Genomic DNA, 9,568 nt, shown 5'->3' with positions numbered 1-9,568 from the left:
GTCTACATAGTGAAAGGTGAATTTGTATGTTTGATCCAAAGGACTGAAGTCATTAGTTGAAATACCTGTATATTTCAAATAGATCAATACTCTTGAAATGTTTAAATTTGGGGGGGGGGGGGTTGCCTCTGTAGAACTAATGCCACAAGTCATAATGAATTTCTTGTTAACTGTTCTGTAGTTTTCTTTAGTACTTTCTTCATGTAAGAAGCAATATCAAAAAAGAAGCAAAAGGGGTGTTTGGTAGTTGGTTCATAGTGGTTGGTTCTTTGAGCTAGGAAAAGACATGGTACACAAGGGGGCAGTGTTCACATTGTAATCCTCAAAGGAAAAGGTACTGTGATTCACATACAGTATGCATTAGAGCAAAAAACAGGAAACCTGGTAAACGTTTCAAATTGGAGCGTCTTTGGTTGACTTTAGTAGCTGCTTGTCCTATACAAATGGGTTTCTTACAGCTTCCTTGGTAGTGTCCCCACTGCTGAAAAAGAAGCAATGCCCTCTTATTCTCTTACACTGTATCCCTCCTCCTTGGCTGTACAATGTCTGGGAGGGATAGACGTAACAGAAGTTTGCCATTGCCTGTTCAGGAAATCTGAGTCCTTCCCGGCAGTGTAGTCCACACGTCTGCTGTGATGTGGGCATAATTCATGCACCCTTCGGCCCATGGTAGGCTGCGATGGAGAGTTTATTTATTGCCCATTTCAATATTGAAGGTCTAATGAAGCAGCCAGAAAACTGTTAATGGAGATGGTCTATCCCATATGCAGTTTGATCAGGAAGGAGATGGCCCCTGAATGTAATGTGGGTAGTTGCTACTGAATTAATTTGGTATGAATTCTTAACAGGCGTTCTTAAATCCTACCTGTCCACTTCTCCATAGGCAACATCCATGTCACAATGGGGTGTATTTAGCTCCTCCCCACCCCTGCTGGCCCATTTAGGCTATGGGCAGGAAAGAGTGAAGTGAGCAACTGACAGTCAAGTAAATTTTGTAGTTCTTTGAGAGATTCTGTTCTCTGGCTGAAGGTGGTCACTCTAGTAGTTGTCTGCTTCTCAAGTGCCCTCCCCCCAACCCCCTCCCCCAGGAAGTAGCCCATAGCATCTTTCACCAACTGGACCTTTTCTTAGAAAAACTTGATCTGTTAGTAATATCCAGACTTGATTACTGCAGTGATTTGAATGTTTCATTTGGCCCAACATGGCTAGGTTTCTTAACAAGAACAATCATGGGAAGCCAGTTATGCACCAGCAACACTGGCTTGCAGTATTTTTCCAGGCTTAACTACAAGGTGTTTTTGACTGTTAAAAAGTCCTAAATAGTATTAGAAGGTCTGCCTCCATCGCTACCAACCAACTTGAGCCTTGAGGTTTGTAACCAGAAGCCTTCCTTTAGGAATCAGCCTTAGTGGAAGGAAGCAGAAGAGGACTTTTGGGCTGCTCTCCTCCCAAATGCCAGTTTTCCTCTGGAGCTGGTTCCCTAAAACCTTCTGGATGGGTCTGAAGACTTGCCTTTTCTGGAGGGCCTTTGAGTTGCACTAATGAATAATGGCACTACAGAGGGGAAATTAACTGTTGGCACATATTAAAAACTGCTGTGGGATGTCTTGGTTTTATTGTTCTTGCTGCAGATTGCTTCTTAGCCTTTTAGCTAAGATCAAGTGTATAGTTTGCTTCCTGTGTTGTAAATTTGCCTTGGGGACTTTTTTTTTTTTAAATTGCTAGGTGGTCTATAAATAAATCCCCTTGAAAGACACAGGAGGAGACAAAGTAGCAGGTTGAAACAAGGAGCCCCAGGTAACTAGCATTACAAAATAGACAGCATGACAAACAGGGTTTTTTTAGAATGATGGCAACTGATGGCTTCTAAAGGTTTTCACTCTGTTTCAGACAAAAGAGGTACCTTTTCTGCCTCTTATTTGTGAAGCAAGTCTGGGCTTCAGCCAGCAGAGAGGGCTCCACTGCCAGGCTGCACCTTCCTGCAATTCTAGTGCAGGGAGGTAATGTTAAATGTGAATGTTAACAGCATTCTTTTCTTGGATACCTTATCTGTTTTAATCATGCCAGTTGCCTTGAGCATGTCTGGCTATGGGAAAGGGGTGTTGGGAGCTAGACATTCTAAGACGCAACCCTTGCAAATAACAAGTGTGCAAGATGCATGGATGGATGTTGGGAATTACTTGTCCTTCCTTAAGATAAAATCTGCAACTCCTTTCAGCTACATTCCCAGCTTGCGTGGACAGCTGCTTGTCCTTGAGAGTTGCATCATGCTATTGCTACAGTAGCAAGACAGAAAAGTCTCTTGAGCTCATGCAGAGTGGCATCCCTTCTCTGCCACATTTGTCCTTTGGAGTCAGAGTTTTCTTGACAGACTTGATCACCCAAACCTTTGCCAAAAAGCCTGTTCACTGGTGAGGCCAATAGACTCTGAAGCCCAATTTAAGCAAGCAGAAAAATAAGATGGCGCCTATAAGGGCTCATGGGAGGTAGGAACAACATTGCTTTTCCTAATACTTTTTTCCAAGCTCCCAGGAGCTGGAGTAGACCAGCTTTTCCTCCCCCTCCCCTTTTTCCCTGACTGGTGCTCTCAAAATTACATGCTTCTGGAACATGCACAAGTCTACCTGTGATTTTTTTTGGGGGGGCGGGGAAGATAGGTAGGTCTTCTTTTGGTTCCTTGTCACTCATTTTCTTGCAAAGCCCCCTGTGTATTAGCAGGAGGACCAGCCATTTTATATGATCAGATGAAGTGATCAATACTGGGAGAATTGTGCCAAGCCAGCCAGCAGCCAAGCCAATTGCATAGTAAAGATGCATGAATGAAATCCTCTAAAGCTGCCAATTCTCATATTAATGGGAGGGAATTGTACATATACAGGCTGTGAATTACAAATGTCAAAAGACTTTGCACATCCCTTTTCGTTAGATAAATATGAATTTAAAGTATGTCTCCTCTCTACATTGGAGGAAGAAATTTTGTTTGAATCTATATTATACAAAATGGAACTGGTTTACTTTTTAATTTTTTGTATGCTTTCTGCTGAAGATTTTTTATGCAATATAACTACAACAAAGGCATTTAGCAAGTTGAGCATTAAAACTGCCAGAGATAGTTTTATTATTATTATTGACCATTTTATGACTCCTGCACCTCTCCTACCAGCTCCTAATTTCTGCCTAGCCAACTTTAGGCATGTGCATAACTTAACAAAGCAGCTTTTAAACTAATTCATGGGGATGGCTAACAGAAGCTTGGACATCTCCCATTTGGGATAACGCATCCCAGTAGACTAGAACATGAGAATGAGAGCAGGCTGGTACATGAAGGATGTGTGAGGAAGCCTAAGGGCCAATGAAGGCAGGGATCCTTAGAGCAGGCAGCAAAATGCATGTATGCTAGCGCTAGAAGTCTCCAAATTAAGAGTGATTGTTTCTAAAAGACAGTTTTATATATGGTAGGAATTTTATCCCTGGGTATAAACTCTGTAGACAGGATGGGGTGTGTGTGTGTTGGGGGCTAGTATTGCATGTAACACCGTACAGTCAAATAAGCTAGAAAAAATGGGAATAAACTACTTTCCAGAATTGCTATGGGAATATGGGGCTGTGTTACTTAAAAATAGGGGTGTGCTTGAATCTGTAATACTGTGTGACTTTAACTGCCCTCACACTGACTGGAACAGTATGTGTTGGAATCATGCAACAGAAGAGGATTCCAGGCATCACAAATGTATATTAGGACAACTCATCATAGAGTTGACTAGAGATGCGGCAACTCTGGACTTGGTTCTGAGCGAAGCTGGAAACCTGCTGCAAGATGCAATTGTACTGCTTGGGGACAGTGATCACAATGCTTATTAAGTGCAGCATTCATGTCAATGGAAAGTTGCCCTCAAAGTAAAAAACAAAAACCCAAAAAACTCATGATTTCAAAAGAACTTCACAAAAATGAGGGGATGAGTTAGAAGTTAAAACAGAGAACTAAAGAGTCAAATCCCTCCAGGCTGTCTAGAAATCATTAACATTATACTAATAGACTGAGGTAGAATGCATACCCTGTTAGGAAAGGTACCACCGTGTAAAAGAATGCTTGCTTGACTAATGGCCCAAGTCAAGGAAGTCATAAAAGGGAGGGGGGCTTCTTTTAGAAAGTGGGAGACTTGCCAAAAGGAGGTGAACAGAAAGGAGTGCAGGTTCAAGCAAAGCAAATGTAAGTTGATAATAAGGCAAGCCAAAAGAATTTGAGGAGCAGATTGCTAAAAACATTAGCTCCTACAATAACCCTTATCTACATGCTTAACTTGATCAAAGAATTCTGAAAGGTTGGCAAGGCAAGATTTCCTTTGGTAGAAGCCATGTTGAGCATTCCTTTGTTCCTCCATGTGCGTAATAATTCTCTTTCTACTGATTTTCCTGGTGTTAGGCAAGTGGCCTATAATTCCCTGGACCCCAGCTGATGTGACTATTGCCACTTTCTAGTCCTCCAGTTTGGAGGTTGGTTTTAGTGACAAGTTACATGTGCTGGTTTGAAGAGCCGCCATTTCCCACTTGAGTTCCTTAACTTGGGTGTATGCCATCTGGACCCAGAGACTTACCTGTTCTAAGTTTGCCTAGTAGTCCTGGAACTTTATCACTTCTCATCTGAATCTGACCTAATTCTTCAGACACCATTCCCCTAAGACAGGCTCCAGCATAGGATACATTTTCTACAGTGAAATCAGATGCAAAGAAGCAATTTCATTTCCCCACCATCTCCCTTAAGTAACACTTTCATTCCTTTGTCATCCAGAAGTCCAACAGCTTCCCTACAGTTTCCTGCTAGATCTGAAGAAACATTTATCCAATAGACATTAAAAAGGTTATTTACAAGGTACCTCACCAAAGATTTTTGAGGAAGCTTAACAGCCATGGTATATGAGGGCAGGCTGTTGAAGGAGAGCCCCTAAATAATTAATATCCCAAATAATAATAGCTATATTGAATAAGAGCACGAGTTGCCTCTAATGTAGACTCTGATGTAACATTCTGTTAAAACGCTGGCCCCAGTAAAGTGGGTGTATACCTAAGCTGGCAAGAGAGATAAGAGAAGCGGCCTCTTTGAGGCAACTTGCTATAATGAGATAAGTAAGGAAATGACGTCATGGAAATTTACTGGGGAGAGATCCGTGAGGCGGGATCTTTGAAATCGGATAAGCTTACGGCAGCCTACTCGCTTTCTTGCTTGCTAGAAAAACTGTATGCACTCAGAAATGCATCTCAGTTTTGTGGGGCTGTTCTGCCCAAACTGGGATCCGCCTTTTGGTACCAAAAAGTAAACCTCGCTTCATACCACTAAGTCTGTGCAGACCTCGTTATTTCTCTGCTTCATTTTGGTGTATTGGCCAATGGGAAAATAACGGGGTAGGATATTTCCTTCCCCTTGGGGTGGCTGCATAACTCTCCGCCTTCCACCCTCATGGGAGGAAGATCAAACTAGGCGCCACGGTCACATTTTTGATTGAGTCCAGCTCTCTCTGCCCCGGTGGGGGGAAGGTGTCTGGTTTGCCAACCAAGATCCTGTGCCTGATTGAACTGATGTATCCAGGGAATCGGAAGACCTTCAGAATTGTGAGTATGAACTGTCTGGGAATTCTGATTACCTCTCCTTAGGAGAGAAGGGTCTAATCACCCCTTAAGCTCTGTCTATTAGGCTCCGCTGTGGAGCTGAAGCACAGAAGCTAGGATTTGGGAGGATTTCTGTGGTGTGTGTGCATGTGTGAATGAGAGGAGGCCTCTAAGCGAGAAGGACTTTCTCTTGTGCAGTTCCCAGTAGGGCGACTTCACTGGGTCACGAGAGAGAGGAAGTGAAAACCCCCAGGCTCCCTGGCTGCCAGACCCCTTATTGGCAGCTGCTGATTTCTGTTTTCCTTAGAAGTGTCTTGTCTAAATGTCTGGGATCATGGGTGGAAATCAGTCAAAACCCCCGCTAGAGTACATGTGTAAAAACTTCAAGGAACATTTCTGTGATGATTATGGAGTCAAATTGACTCCCGGAACTCTGAAACCGTTATGTCAGAAAGACTGGGTGGCCTTACATGTAGAATGGCCACCCGAGGGTACCTTTGACCAAGGCTTGGTTCACAAAGTTTACAAGAGTGTAGCACAGTCCCCAAGACACAGTCCCCTACATTGACAGTTGGGCAGCAATGGTGCAGAAGTCTTACTGGTGGCCAGGAAAGTTGCAGAGGAAAAATGGGCTTAGAGGGCTGCTGCCAAAGCTGCAAGTCAAGTTATGGCTTTGTGCCAGGACATGTTAACAAAAACAACGACCCCTCCAAAGAAGGAAAAGCCCCCAATGTTAGATGCCGAATCAGAAGACTCCTTGGCTAGTCCCCCACCATATGTTCCAGTGTATCCACCTCTCCCGATGCTGCCAGCTGAAGGAGGTGCTGGGGCAGCAGACGGTGAGGCTGAAGGCAAGAGCCAAGTGCAGCCAGTTAAAAGTGCTCCAGAAACCTTTGAGGGGAACCAGGAAGTAGGGATGAAAGAAGAAGCCGGGGCTGTGAAAGGGTGAGCAAGATCTCTGCGAACTTTAAATCCAATCCAGCAGTTGTTTCCTGAACGATCGTTCCAAGCTCCCCTTTATCCCATGCCTGTGTCTAACAATCAAGGACTAGCAGCAGGTCTTAGTTCACCCCTAGAATTCTCCAACACTGAACTCTCTCCCAGTACTGAGCAAACATCTAGCTCCTCCACGGTCTCCCCCTTGACTTTTCCGGGTTTTATATCTAGCGCAGAGGGGCTGTACGGAGGCAAGGAATGAATGGTGGAAACCAAAGAACTGTGATGATATTCTGATAGGAGCCAAAGACTTACAGACTTGCCAAGATGCCACTGCTGCCCTGCTAATGCTCCTGACTGAGGCTGGGTATAAAGTGTCTTGAAAGAAAGCATAGCTATGCCAAGAGACAATGAAGTTTTTGGACTTCCATATATCCCAGGGCAAACAGCAGCTAGGCAGAGAATGGAAAGAGATTGTGTGTGTCATTCCCGTGCCCACTACCAGACGCCAGCTAAGAGAGTTCCTGGGAGCAGCAGGGTTCTGCAAAATTGGAGACCCCGATTTTGCTATAACAGCTAAGCCCTTGTACAAAGCCACAAAGCGGGGGGGGGGGGGGGGGGGGGAGAAAAAGCACCTTTTGAATGGACAGAGCAAGGTCAAAATGCCTTTGAAACCTTAAAACACCAGCTCATGAAGGCTCCAGTCCTGGGATTACCAAATACCAAAAAAACTCTTTACTCTGTATGTGCATGAGCGAGAAAGAATAGCTGCAGGCATTCTAACTCAATTGCTGGGATCTTAGCCCCGACCAGGGGCATATCTGTCCAAGCAGCAAGAGACTGTGGCTAAAGGGTGGCTCCCCCACCCCACCCCGTATGCATCCAATAGCAGCTGTAGTAAAACTTGTGAAGGAAGCAGACAAGTTTACCTTCGGGAGCCAGCTTGAAGTGAGAATGCCTGATTATGTGCAAATGCTTCTTGAGCACAAGGGGAACTATTGGTTCACTAATGCCCGCATGGTCAGATACCACGCTCTTATGTGTGAAAATCCCCGTGTGAAAATAGTGACTGTGTCAACTCTGAACCCAGCTTTTCTGTTGCCAACTCCTGGGGAAGAATCAGAACATGACTGCCTAGAAGTTATGGAAGACCACCCCCTACAGTCTAGGGAGTTAGGGGCAACCCCTCACAGTTAGGGAGCCTTATAACTTGTGAGGAACTGCAAGCCTTGGGCAAAGCTGTAAAAGATGTGAATAGATATGTGTTTGAGACCTTGCCATATCAAATTTATTCTCCTGTACATGCTTACCAGCTAGGAGACAGTGTGTGGGTTAAAAGCTGGAGGGCAATGACTTTACAGCCTAAATGAAAGGGCCCCTTTACTGTTCTTTTAAGTTCCCCTACAGCTGTCAAGGTCCAAGAAGTGGCAGCCTGGATCCATTGGTTCCACTGAAAATGTGCTGCAGATCATTGGAAAGTACAGCCAGTCCCAGGAAAGCCATTGACTCTGAAACTTACTAAAGACTCGATCCGGTCTTAAGCCATCCAGTAAAGATTGTTAAAAGTCAGCAGCTTGTAGCTGGTGGGACTTGTTTGAAAGCAGGTCCAGCGCCCCTGAGCTTCATCGGCAAGCCTTGCCCCAGCCACCCCTGGAAGCTGGCTGGTCTACGCATGGCCGAAGCTTTGGGGAAGTCATCTGGAGCAACAGAGAGTTAGATAATTCCTTGCATTAGTTATTCTGACTCTCTTGAGCCTCCCTTATTATTCCTTGTGTTGAGTGTGTAACCAAAGAATTATGCATGCTTCAAGTGCTTTTATTGCTGTGTCCTTCTGCTGTGCTTTTGCTTATGTGTGTAGTTCTCAAATGTAAGATGTTCTAAATGTTGGGACGGGGAGAGTTCACAACGCATGCTGCGTGTTCAATCTAGGGAAGTGTATGGGGCTTGCATAGAACAAAATACAAAAATACTTTGTGTAGAACGTGGAGTGTCATGTTATCAGGCAAAAACTGAACATCCCGATTCAGGAGGGACAATACCCTATAGAGGGAGTTTCCGCTGCCCGACTTAACTGTGGGCCCTGGCTGAAGAGATACCCGCCTCCCTAAATATTTTAAACTTTTGGGTGTGCGAAGGTCCGCTGATGAGTGAAAGATGGCCTTGGGTTGGCATGAAAGTTTTGCCTTTAGACTTGGCTTGATGGAATAAACCTAGATTGGAGTCAAGGCCAGAAGAGAGAAAAATTTGGGAGTTGCAGGCAGTTGTGAATGGATAATTGTGCATTTCTCGAGCTGTGCTATGGATGAATGGAAAGCACGTTGGGCATTCTCCATGCCGCAGAATCCTGCTAGTTAGCTCCACTAAGGAGAAACCAAAATGGGTACAAGCGAATGGTACTGTTATAGATAATTTTCAGCCATGGGAAAATATTAGCAGCATAAATATTCCAATGCTGCTTCAGAGTCCTCTGATCAATAGATGGCTCCTGAAGGGTTATAGTGGATCTGTGGTAAAATGGCTTATACTCTCCTGCCCAGGAGATGGCATGGGACTATGTCCCAGCTTTTTCCTTTTTCCTTCAAATGTTGGTTCAGCTCTAGGAACCTCAGTGTTCGATGATTATGTTAATCAAAGCATTCTCTGGACATTGGAGGTACACAGTGGGGAGATGAATGGCCCCCACAACAGATCATTGAATATTATGGCCCAGCCACGTGGGCGCAGGATGGGACCTGGGGTTATTGAACACCTGTGTATATGCTTAGTCAAATTATTAGATTGCAAACTGTGGTAGAGATTATAACAAATCAAACAGCCATGGCATTAGAGTTGTTAGCTAGACAGCAGACCCAGATGCGTGCAGCAATATATCAGAATCTGTTGGCACTGGATTATTTGCTGGCTGGAGAAGGTGGTGCCTGTGGGAAATTTAACCTTTCAAATTGTTTAAATATTGATGATAGTGGAGAAGCTGTACATAATATAGCATCTGAAATTCGTAAAAATGCTCATGTACCAGTGCAGACAT

Source organism: Heteronotia binoei, chromosome 2 (assembly GCF_032191835.1).
Source record: "Heteronotia binoei isolate CCM8104 ecotype False Entrance Well chromosome 2, APGP_CSIRO_Hbin_v1, whole genome shotgun sequence".
Lineage (NCBI taxonomy): Eukaryota > Metazoa > Chordata > Lepidosauria > Squamata > Gekkonidae > Heteronotia > Heteronotia binoei.
This window is presented reverse-complemented; position numbering follows the sequence as displayed.